This window comes from Schistocerca nitens, chromosome 3, assembly GCF_023898315.1.
Source record: "Schistocerca nitens isolate TAMUIC-IGC-003100 chromosome 3, iqSchNite1.1, whole genome shotgun sequence".
Lineage (NCBI taxonomy): Eukaryota > Metazoa > Arthropoda > Insecta > Orthoptera > Acrididae > Schistocerca > Schistocerca nitens.
The window spans coordinates 445,779,267-445,792,170 of NC_064616.1; the positions used below are offsets into that span (position 1 = coordinate 445,779,267).

The 12,904-nt window shown below is 45.7% G+C and overlaps 1 protein-coding gene and 1 pseudogene across 3 annotated transcripts in view; both read left to right on the forward strand.

Annotated features, from left to right (window-relative positions):
* LOC126248377 (syntaxin-binding protein 5) overlaps window positions 1–12,904 on the forward strand; it is a 1,030,224-nt gene that overhangs the window by 94,776 nt on the left and 922,544 nt on the right. The window lies entirely within an intron of this gene.
* Window positions 500–617, forward strand: LOC126249851 (5S ribosomal RNA; annotated as a pseudogene).

The following is a 12,904-nucleotide window of genomic DNA, read 5'->3' on the forward strand; positions in this document are numbered from 1 at the left end:
CACAGTACTGAATGTTTTTATTTTCTGTAATACAGGTTCTTAGTGAACGGAACATACGTTTGACGGTAAACTGAGTCATTGGAGAAAGAAAATAAATGTGTGTAACAAAGATGTATTGATGCACTCAAAATAATTTTATTGAGAACTATTAACAGGTCTCTTTATATACTGAAGCCGAGATTTTTTTTTTTTTTTACATCTCTCTTGCTTTAATGTAGCAACTTTTTCTCTTCTAGAATTAGCTTTGTGGGCAGTTTCAGAACAAATGATCGAAGGCTAGAGTTTAAGTACAAGCGTGTTTTCTTTTAAAACCAAGTATTAAACTATATGTTAAGTATATTGTAGAATCGTAAATGTCCTACCTCTGGCAAACAGCATGGCCTAATATTTTTAAGTGTGGGACTAGATACTCCCAAGAATAAGCATCAGAGTGCAATTAATAGTTGCTCTTACCCCTCTGTCTCCAGACTTTTTAAAAGGTAACAGTAATACTAAGTTAGGCAACGGCCTTGCCGCAGTAGATACACCGGTTCCCGTGAGATCACCGAAGTTAAGCGCTGTCGGGCGTGGTCGGCACTTGGATGGGTGGCCATCCAGGCCGCCATGCGCTGTTGCCATTTTTTTCGGGGTGCACTCAGCCTTGTGATGCCAATTGAGGAGCTATTCGACCGAATAGTAGCGGCTTCGGTCACAAATACCATCATAACGACCGGGAGAGCGGTGTGCCGACCCCACGCCCCTCCTATCCGCATCCTCCACTGAGGATGACACGGCGGTCGGATGGTCCCGGTAGGCCACTCGTGGCCTGAAGACGGAGCTGTATAATACAAAGTTACTTGAAAGGAAATATCAGATTTTGTACTGAACCTTAAGATAACAATAACTCCACGAGGAGAAATTTCGGCTAATGAATGTATTACCCGATAAGAGAATGAGGAGGTCCTACGGCATTATTGAAACTTCCTCTCGTCGAGAATGTAAACGTCTACCAATTTCTCATAGTTAAATTCCACAGATTCGTCATTGGTGAACATTATATTGCAGCCAAAAATGTTGTTCAGGTTTGTGGTGCGTTGGCGACGCATGTATAGAGTATTTTGAGGATTTCATTTACCTTGAGATTCTTACGCACAATGCAGGTTGCCCAACTTTATTTTTATACGTATTTAACCCAAAAAGCTGCGCTACTTATTAATATCTGTATTTCCATTAGGATTAAAGACCCGGTAGCGATTAAAACGAGCAGCACTTAGTTAACAGTAAGAGTAACCATCACTTTTTTCTTTCGTGTCAACTATATCGGCACTCTGAAGAGTAGCAATTATTGTAGTTTAACTGAAACTGGAATATTTTATAATGATTTATAAAGTAGAACGTTTCTGATTAAACACTGCAGAAAGTAAGCACGGTTCCATGTGGCGTTTAACCTGTTGTTCACTGTGGTCACAGGAAACATTTTTTCCCAAACCCTGTAACTTTCCATGTTCTTCAGAATGCAGGAGAATTCTGTAAAATTCGCTCCTCACCTACATTGTATTGTTCGGAACTCCACTAATGCTCGCAGTTCGTAGTTGTCGATGGGTTGTAATTCGTGTACGTAATTATAATAATGTGTTTTTGAGTTAATGAATTTGTTGTATTAAATTCAAATATTGTGCTTTCGTTTATGTTTTCGTTTGATTCCTGCTGGTAGGTTAAAATTACAGAGGAGAACTACAGGCATTTGATTTCTGTACTTGCTGGGTATTTACGATGCATCCATCTGATTTCGTGTTAAAGTGCGATAGTATTCTTCACTTCCCGATCGAGTCCACGATCTTTCTTAGGAAGCCTCTTCTTTCTGACCATTAGGGAAAGCATGACAGGTACTCGGTGGATTTTTACATGATGAATTACCTGCAGAACTGTGAAATATTCGTACTAGGTACAGGTAGCTTGCAAAGTGCTGCAGTCAGATGCACGTGATGCAGGCAATAGATTCCTGTATCTTGTGCTGGTTAGATGCGATGGTAGACTTTCCAAGGCCCCTTTTCATTCCCACCCACTCCTGGCCTGAAGGGTGTCCATTTCATCAGCTTGATACATTGCCTCAGACGTACTCGTATAGTGCTGTCCTCGTGTGTTGACATGTACCGTGCTTCATCACTTTCTAGAGACCTTCTTTCTGTGCTTAGAGCATCCAATGGCATTTCCTACTACCATGCTGTTATCTGTGCAAAGTGCCGTGAGGTGGGTGGTCATGAATGTGTGGGTAGGAGCAGTGACTTCTTTGAGTTTAGGTACGATAGCTGATCACGTTGTTGTTGGCGGCGGCGAACTTTCCGCACCGTTGGCATTCTGTCCGGTATTACAATCACTACGCTTACGTGGGGCTCTCAAACCGGATTTCGGAAACAGATTTCCCAACACCGCTTCAGGTTGGTCATGTAAATACTCCAATATCTATTATAGAAATGCAGGTCTGGCAGCCGTATTTCCTCCTTCACAATACATTTTTCACTCCCATGTAAACACGGAACCGTTTTTGAAACGTACTGGGATTGTCAGGTTACGTCCTGTTTTTTTAAAATTTTCAGCCAATCTGGACGAATCGACTTTTTCTGCAGTGAAGAAGAAGCAGGAATATCAGACTAAACATGAATTTGTTTACCTGTGATATTTAATGCAACAGAACCAGCCATTGCGTTGACTGTATCAAATACCGATTCAGCTGATTTCCAGTTGTCATTTGTATAAAAAAAAAAAAACTGATGGTCCGAAAACAGATGTTTCACTGGTCTAGCAAAACCGTCTCGTGTCTTAAAATGTAAACACGAGAGTGAAGAATAGTTTCCAAAATTTGGTTTTCGTTTTGAGGAACGTAGGATTGTGCGCACCCCTCTCACGGGGTCACCCAGTTGGAAGGAGCGAGCCATCGGAGACGCTGGAAATCATCTTCACAATTCAAAGAGCCTTTCAGCTGCACCCCGGTTCCTCGTGGCTTCATGTTCTGAAGACTCAGTCTTTTTCTATGGTAAAATCGTTTATTATTCAGACGGATGTTGATGCAGTTCCTGGCCCCGTGAAATCCTGCTCTCGTTTACGCAATGGAACTTTCCTTTTGGAGACAACTTCTGATTCTCAAACACAACTACTACTTGCAGTTGCGCTCCACCACAGCTGTCCTGTTCGTGTCGAGGACCATTGAACGCTGAATTCTTCCCATGGTGTTATTTACACTTGGCTGCTCGATGGTCAGACCAAAGAAGAAATCCAAACGTACCTCCCTGATCAGGGCGTCACTGCTGTCCATTGGATGATGAAAAATGTAGATGCATCCTTAGTGCCCACTCGTGCTCTTTTTCTCACATTTGATCGAGTGGTGCTGCCGTCAAAGATCAAAGCAGGCTATGAAGTTATCACTGTCCGACCGAACATTCCGAACCCGATGCGCTGCTAACCAGTGACATCGTTACAACCACACTCGAATGTCCTGTAGACACCAGGTCAGGGACTGATGACCATAGATGTTAAGTCCCATAGTGCTCAGAGCCAGCCAACACCAGGTCAAATGTGTGACCTGTGGTAGGGATGCTCTCGAGGGTGACTGTCCGCTTCCTTCTCCCCACCGTATCAATTGCAATGGCGACCATGCCGCCTCCTCCCGAGATTGTCCCGTGTATTTTGATGAGCGAGCCGTCCACGAGATCTGGATGAAGGAGAAAGTGCCTTAACTGGTCGCTCGCAAGTTGTTGGCTAGTCGGAAACCTGCGTTCTACCGTCTGGCACCTACAGTACTGTTCTTGCTACATCTCGCTCCACGAAGGACATAGCCACGCAGATATGAGACCTAAAATTTAGCACCGCGATTGTGAAATCGTCCAGCATCATATTAGCGTCCTGTCTCCTCCTCCAGCTGTGCAACAAGCCACCATACTTGGGTCTCATGGGGCGAAATTACCTGCTACACAACCGGCAGGCTGGAAAGGACAGAAGGAATACTCCCGCGAAAACTTTCTACGTCCCTCCAGCCAACAAATATCTGAATCTTCATCTGCCAGCCACAGAGACTACAAGAAATCAAACAAAGGGTAACAGTCTTCTCCTTTGCCGACTCGGAGATACTCTTCGATGGTGTTGCCAGGTGATACCCTCGCCCAGCCGACCTCCATATCGGCAGTGCGCACCACCGACTGTTTTTCTGCCCTTGGCTCCACAGATGGACAGAAGTAGAATGTTGACGCCTCTGTAGATATCATGGAGCAGGATCCTCCAACCTCTGCGCCCTGTGGCAGTGAGCCTTCGAAGGCTGGCACTCAGCAGCCTCCGAGGTGACACCCCCTTCATTTTTTCCCTCCTCCCCTTTCCTCATCATGACACTCCTCCAATGGAATGTTCGCGGCCTTTGATCCAACAGAGGCCTTAAGACTTTTCTTGGAATCGCAGTGTCCGCTTGTTCTCTGCCTCCAGGAAACAAAATTGGGTCCTCACTACTGCTCTGAGCTCTCGCATTTCTTCCTGGTTCGCTTTGGCCTCCCCCTGAAGACGGCATTTCATCTCGTGGGGGGGAGGAGTCGTGTTGCTCACCCTGGATAACGTTCATAGTCAACCCACCTCCCTGAATACTCCCCTTCAAGCTGTTGCAGTTCGCCTTTTCCTTCCTCATTTGACTTTTTCCCTTTGTACTGTTTACATCCCTCCATTTGGTTTCACCAGTGCAGACTTCCTCCAGCTTTTTCGGCAACTCCCTCACCCCTTTCTGCTGCTCGGTGATTCTGATACGCATCATCCCCTTTGGGGTTCTCCCAGAACGTGTCCGAGAGGTGCCCTCTTGGCTGACCTTAGTCAACTTAACCTCTTCTGCCTTGACACAAGAGCACCCACGTTCCTTTCAGACTCTACGCACACCCATTCGCATTTGGACCTACCCTTCTGCACTGCCCAGCTTGCCCATCGTCTCGAATGCTCTATTCTCTCTGACACATACTCGAGTGACCATTACCCGTGTGCTATCCATTTGCTGACTGCTATACCACCTACGTGCACACCCAAATGGCAGCTTTCTAAGGCCAACTGGAGGCTTTAGTCATCCCTGGCGACCTGCGGCGAACATTTTCCCAGTTGCGATGACAAGGTAGAATATCTTACTAATACTGTCCTTGCCGCCGCAGAACGTTCCATTCCTTGCACTTTCTCTTTATGGTACCGCGTCCTGGTTCCTTGATGGACTGGGGCGTGCCGCGACGCAATTCGCACAAGGAGACGTGCTCTCCGCGTTTTTAACCGCCATCTTACGGTGCCAAACTGCGTTCGTTATGAACAGTTGCGTGCACTGCGTCGTCGCGTTCTTCGGGATAGCAAACAAGCTAGCTGAATTTAATTCACTATTTCTTGTAAGAGTTCCACTCCCTCTTCCGTCGTGTGGGCCAATCTCCGACGGCCCTCTGGGACCAAGAACTATTCCCAAATTTCTGGCCATTGTGGACCCTATTGCTGTCTCCAACACCTTAGACCGCTATTTTGCGGAGATTTCGAGCTCCATCCACGATCACCCTGGCGTCCTCAATAGGAAACGAGTGGAGGAGGCTCGAATGATCTCTTTCTCTTCTCAGAATCGTGAGTGCTACAATGCCGCCTTTAATATGAGTGAGCTAGATCATGCTTTCACTTCATCCTGATCCTCCACCCCAGGGCCGGACGATGTTCACATTCAGATGTTGCAGAACCTTCCTCTTGCACGCAAGCACTTTCTCCCTCATACGTACAATCGCAACTGGGCAGAGTGCACGTGTTCCAGACGCTGGCGTGAAGCCACTTTCATACCCAAACCTAACCCTGGCAAGGACAAAACACCTTCCTTCTAGTTATCGCCCCTTTTCCCTCACCAGCTGTGTTTTCAAGGTGATGGAACATATGAGTCATGCTCGGCTGGTATGGTGGCTCGAGTCTCAATATTTACTAGCCACTGCACAGTATGGATTTAGAGCGCGCCATTATGCAGTTGACCATCTTGTCACTTTGTCAACCCATGTCATGAATCTTTTCTGCGGAAATACCAGAGTGTGGCCGTGTTTTTAGATTTGGAGAAAGCCTACGACACTTTCTGGAGGACTGGTATACTCTGTACTCTCTACGCGTGGAGCTTCCATGGCCGCATGCCCCGTTTCCTTTAGGAATTCTTAAAATACTGTTTTCAAGGTGTACGTGGGTTCTGCCTTTATCAAAAAAAAAAAAAAAAAAAAAAAAAAACGTTGTGCCTCAGGGTTCCGTCCAGCGTCATTCCCTTTGTTGTCACCATTAAAGCTATTATGGCCTGTCTCGCGCCGGGCGTCTCTGGCTCCCGTTTCGTTGACGTATTGCGATCTATTGCCGTTCTCCACGGACTTGTCTCCTTAAGTGGCATCTTCAACGATGTCTCGATCCTCTTTACTCATGTAGCATGAACTATGGCTTTCGCTTTTTCACTGACAAAACCGTTTGTATGTATTCCTGACGACGCAGTTGGTTTCTTCCACCTTCTTTACTTCTTGGGCCTGTTGCTCTTTCGTTGAAACTACGAAATTCCTGGGGCTCATGCTCGATAGGAATACTTCCTTGGTCCTCCCACGTGCCTTACCTGGCCGCCTGCTGTACGCGGTCCCTCAGAGTCCTACGTGTTCTCAGTGGTACTTCCTGGGGAGCAGATAGGATCACCCTCCTCCGTTTGTACCTGTCCCTTGTCCATTCGAAACTAGACTATGGGTGCTTCGTTTCTGCATCTGCACGTCCGTCCCTCTTTCGCTGTCTCAGTACTATAGACCATTGTGACATCCGTTTGGCCACTGTCGCCATTTACACTGGCTCGGTTGAGAGTCTGTATGCTGAAGTTGCCGAACTACCACTGTCCTACGGCCGTGACTTTCTCCTCAGCAGATCTGCATGCCGCTTGTCTGCCACGCGTGGTCACCCATCCTATGCCACCTCCTTCGATGTCTCCTTTGATCGCCGTGTTACCTCCTGGAGTTGGCTTTCGTCTCTTGCTCCGGCAGCTTAACTTCACGTTACCTCCCACTTTGCCGATGGTGTGAACCCTTCACCACATTGGCTTCATGCGGCGACCTGTGTTCACCTTGGCCTTCACCAATCCAGCCTCGCTCTATCTCCGTAAGTTTCACAAGCTTCGCGATAGTACCACACTGATAGCTCTCTGGCTGACTGTGGTGTCGGGTGTGCCTTCGTCATTGGCACCGACGATTTTCGGCTTCGGCTTCCGGAACACTGCTCAGTATTTACAACAGAGCTCGTTAGTTCTGTATAAGGCCACGCAGTGCATCCGGAGACAAAGGCTTTTCAATTACGTCATCTGCTCAGACTCTCTGTGCTCTTCAGAGCCTGTGCGTTCTGTATACCGTTCATCCTTTAGTGCAACGGGTCCGGGAAAGCTGTCACTGGCTCATTCTTGACGGAGCCACGTGATTTTTATGTGGGTTCCTGCGCGCGTCCGTCTGACAGGAAACGAGGCCGCTGACGTTGCTACCAAGGCTGCAGTCCTGGTATCTCGACCCGCTAGTTCTTACATTTCTTCCGATGATCTCTGTGTTGCCGTCTGTCAGCAAGTTATGTCAATGTGACGTCACCACTGGTCCTCACTTCGTGGGAACGAGTATCGGGGAGTGAAGCCTCTCCCAGCGGCTTGGACGGCCTCCTTTCGACCCTCTCGCCGTGAGTAGATCGTTGTAGCTAGGTTGCGTATTGGGAACTGACTTACTAGCCATCGCCATTTGTTAAGTGGGGCTCCTTCACCACTTCGTGCTCAATACCCTCGACCTTTGACGGTTCGCATTTCGTGACGGAATGCCCTTTTTTTAACCATTTATGTTCTCATTTACGTTTGCCGTCTGAGTTATCGGCCGTTTTAGCGAACGACGCGCTGTCTGTCTACCGCGTTTTACTTTTTATACGTCGTAGCAGTATGGCGAAGGACATTTAATCTTTAGTTCAGGACCTCTATTTCTCTAAGGCGTATTTTATGGACCTTTCTCGAAGTCCTTTTTTATTTGTCTTCTTCTTTCCTTCAGTCGACTGGACTTAACGTGTAGTCGGTTTTATCTCTTTTTTTTTTTTTTTCTTCGTGTTCTACGGTTCTGACATGGGTGCGTATGATCCTAGCTGTTTTTGCACCCTAAAACAAAACAAAAACGTAATGGTCACATAGGACATCAGAAATGCGTAAAAGACTAGCGATGAGCTTCCGCACTGCATTGGAATGAAACTGGACGTTGCACTTGTGCGTGGCACGGGGCAGGTCAACCGCGGGTGCTTCTCTTTAACCTTGGCCAACAGCTAGAACGTGCCTCGCAAGCTGAATGCCGCAGCGTGGCAAGAGTACACGTGCAATCGCTGTTTTAACAGCATCGCCTGAATGACATTAATACCCCTGTGGGCGTCGCAGTTGGTAGACCTTAGTTGACGTTTAGAATATAAACGATGCTGAAAAATTGCAATTACGTTACTTCGGAAGCAATTAAGTTTTGTAATAGCGCGCCTATATGGGTATCTTGCAGTGCTTCTAGCTGTGGTCAGGAGGAGAACGCTAAATAAACCTTGATAATCAGTTGCCATTCCTTGAGTGCTATTGGCAGATCGCATAAGGTACAAGAAAACTTGAATATACTGCTTACATGTGTAGTGCTATGAGAACACGTTAATTTGGACGGCTGCACATCACGTCATAGAAAACAGAACACGAAGACTCAAAAGCATTGACGAAATTGCTTATGAAATGACAGTTACCAAAATATTACTGCTGTAGCTTTGATGTTTGTGTTGTCTCCCTTTCGGATCGAAGACTTATGCTTCTGAAGACGATAGTGCAGTAATTTAAGTAAAATCGTAGAAAGTGCATGCCATAGATTTCTTTTTGAAACGTAGATTACAGCTGCATATTTGGAAGTTCCTGGCAGATTCAAAACTAATGTGCTGGACTGGAACTCGAATCTGGGACATTTGCTTTTCGTGGACATTTGCTTTTCGTGGACAGGTTTTCTACAGACTTTTTTCTTTTTCTTGTTTTTTTATGGGTCTCCTTCTTCCCCTTTAGTCCTTTTTACGCTCGCCAATGGGCCTTCGCGGCGTGGCTTCAAAACCGTCAATGTTCTCCCCTGGAAACGCAGACCAAAAGGTGACACTCGAGAAATTTGAATCTCTTTTCGACGGTGTTTGGGCCAAGTACCACCAGCTCCTCAGTAAATGTGGGTGGGAGGCCCATATCTGTTAACAGTATATTACATAATTCCGTCATCTGAGTACAAATTATGTCCCGCATCCACAAATGAAATTCTAATGGGAGGTCATCTTGGCCAGATGATTTTCCTCGCGGTGCACCTTTGATCGCAGTTTTTATTTCCTGGCGAGTTAGTTTTTCTAAGAGTTCAAAAAAAGGTTCAAATGGCTTTGAGCACTATGGGACTTAACATCTGTGGTCATCAGTCCCCTAGAACTTAGAACTACTTAAACCTAACTAACCTAAGGACATCACACAACACCCAGTCATCACGAGGCAGAGAAAATCCCTGACCCCGCCGGGAATCGAACCCGGGAACCCAGGCGCGGGAAGCGAGAACGCTACCGCACGACCACGAGCTGCGGACTCTGAGTTCTTTAGCTGCAAGATCTAGTGTGGTGTGCGTAGAGTTCGGTATAGTACTTCTCTGCGTAACGTTGATTGCAAGTTTGTCGTTACATATCATATCTTTGTCATATTTCAGATGCTTAATTAATTTCTGTTTACCTTGTCTGATTACCCTGGCTATGTGGCATGGGGACTGCGTTCCTAGGCAATGTTATCCATAATTCATGACCTTGTTCGCCTTCCGTCTAAGGATCTCAGAGTCAAAGCAGTTATTTTCGTTGTTATCCCTTTTATACCTAACATACGCTTAGTTAGGTCGGAAGAATTGCCATACAGGTCGCGCAAGCGATAGTAGTATTTGGTCGTGTTTCCGCCAGTATGCCATATCTCCGGAATTTTGCATGATGCATTTCTTAAATTTTGGTTTAACGTACAATACCCACCAACTAATCAGTTCCTTGTATCTTGATTGAAATCTGAGACATCTGATCAAAGTTTTCTCGGTGTCCTGTTTTGGTCCGTTGTTGTGCAGTAATGAAGTTGTAAGTTGCCAAGTACCTCGTCCGAGAAAGGTTCTTTGCTTCACGTGCGTGAAGGTTTGGTAAGCGACATGATGCGAAAAGTTCGCAGGCCAATACTCAGAATCCTTAGATCATGCATAAACCCTGCATTGGCGTAGATTCGATCTAGTCTGCTCGCGGAAAATCTGTTACGTAAGTGTAGCCTATGACGTGCGGGTGTAAGCAAACCCCCCAACTGTCTACCTTTCTGAGTTATTCGATTAAAACTTCTAAACTCCCTACATGGATTAAAATTTGATGCCTGATCTTGCTTTCCACAGCACACAATTAAAGTTTCCGCGTATTAATGTATTAGTCCTGACATTTGGTAGAACGTTCACAAATCCATATTCGAAAAAGTCAATTCTGCTCCATTTCCCGGTGGAGCCTGTTAGTGCATATGTATTCAGTAGATGTAAATAAAGTATTTAAATTGAAATCCCTCTAGGGGATGCCGTTTTATATAATGCAGCTGTGACGCCCTCAGGCCCGATATTAATAATTGTTTCATAACCGGTGATCGTTGTGACCTTCGCCGTGACTGCTTCCTGTAGCATTCCGGTGTTAACATCTGCCGCATATAAATAATCCTCTATGCACCGTATCTTTACTTGGGATTTGGTTCTGTTAACATTAACCGTTGTTAACAAACAGGCTGAGCATCCAAGCACGACTCACGTGCCGCCGTCACAGCTTTACTTCCGCGAGTATCTGATTTCCTACTTCCATACCGGCGGAAGTAAATTTATGAGGGCGGATAGCGAGTCACGCTTGGATAGCTCAGTCGGTACAACACTTGTCCACGATTGGCAAAGGTCACAGCTTCGAGCCTCAGTTCGGCACACAGTTTTAATCTGCCAGGAAGATTGAGATCAGCGTGCACTCCGCTGTAGAGTCGAAATTTATTCTGGATTTTTATTTGTTGACGCTATCAAAATAAAAAATAAAAATCAAGAAAAGAATAGATCATAAACTGCAACTACTCGTTTCTCCCAGTTACAAATAAAAAGGAGTCCAAAAAGCACGCCCGCATCTCGTGGTCGTGCGGTAGCGTTCTCGCTTCCCACGCCCGGGTTCCCGGGTTCGATTCCCGGCGGGGTCAGGGATTTTCTCTGCCTCGTGATGGCTGGGTGTTGTGTGCTGTCCTTAGGTTAGTTAGGTTTAAGTAGTTCTAAGTTCTAGGGGACTTATGACCATAGCAGTTGAGTCCCATAGTGCTCAGAGCCATTTGAACCAAAAAGCACAACCGAGTCTAACGCTAAAAAGCGCTCTTACTTGTGGAGAGAGAATGAAAGAAATAAAAAACTTAAAAACAGTTTTGTTCATTGTGGTATTAGCAGTTATACTGACACAAATTTAGATTCGTGCGCGTTATAACTCTATATTAAAGCTATTTTGCTAATTTCCTTTTTAGTTGAAGGACTATTTTCATCAGACTGTTTAAGATGTAGATATTTCTGAAGCTGTGCGATTCATGCACAGACTGAGGGCCACAGCATAGAATTCTAGTAGTCGTACCTTGTTATCGGTAAAGTTATTCATCTTTGTAATGATTTGGGATTGCTTAAAACCTGCTAGCAGCGAGGGTGTATGGGCAGATGGGAAGGTTCAGCAAGTTCTAATCGATGAGCTAATGGAAAAGTTGTTGTTCAGATAAGTGGCGGCCAGCATTTGCCGGAGCCGCGCCTCTTCAATCTTTACGCCGAACTCCGTAAGGTGAAGAAAATTTCTGTTATCAAATGTAATTCCACAGCGTATTGCGCGTCTCCGCGTTTTGATCTCTAAAGATTGATTGTTGATTGCGGTGTGTTAGTGGAAATTCTCATTTGTACAGTGCAAGTACTACACAGTTAAGTCAGTGTGTTATATCAAAGGCACGAAGTTGGACGTGTGAGGAGTGCCTTCGGTTGACCATATTGTCTCCAAAAATTTTTTTGAAGTTTATCGTAATTTCTTATATTTAATGTTTTATGGAGTTGATATGTGATTTGTGTGAGTGGTTTTACAGTGGTATGCGATGTGGAAAATTAATGGCAAGATCGATAAGAGATTTTGCCAACTACTTCCGGTCGAAGTATCATAGTTTCTGTAGGAACTTCCTACTGAGAAGGAAGACGATACGTGAATAATTTGGCAAGGATTTTTAGTATTTGACTTAGAACTGAGTCCATTTACAATTTTGCTCGCGAGTGACTACCCATAGTGTGACAGGCATTTTGGATATTTTATAACAAATTTAATGAATGTTTATGCCGAGTGGAGTCAAATTATAAACTCTGAAATTTCACATGCGTTGCGTATGGGCTCTCTCTTGAAGACCAGGCGCATTATTTGTCTACAGGAATGTTTGTAGTGCGCTGCGTGTTGATCGTGGCTAGGCTTTCGATATTTCGAGCAGCCACTTAAGCGTTTCTTGTTCCTACCAGACCGTTGCGCATATTCGTTTATTTCACTCGCCTTGGAAAGACGTTTCGTTTAAAGTGGTTAGTGCACAATATTGTGTGAATGATGTCATAAAATGAGTATTTCCTGAGATACGGATCGCGGTGCCGCAGTGATTACGACACCAGAGTGTGATTGCTGAGGCGGGGGAGGGGGGGGGGGGGGGAAGGGGGCGGGCGCAGTGCGGCCGTCGGTTCAGAACTCTTGCCGCTTTCCTTCCCCACCCTTCAACATTCCGCAATCGAGTTCCATCCATGATGACCCCGTAGTCGGCGGAACGCTAAACCCTGCCCTTCCTCGTTTATTCGGTAGC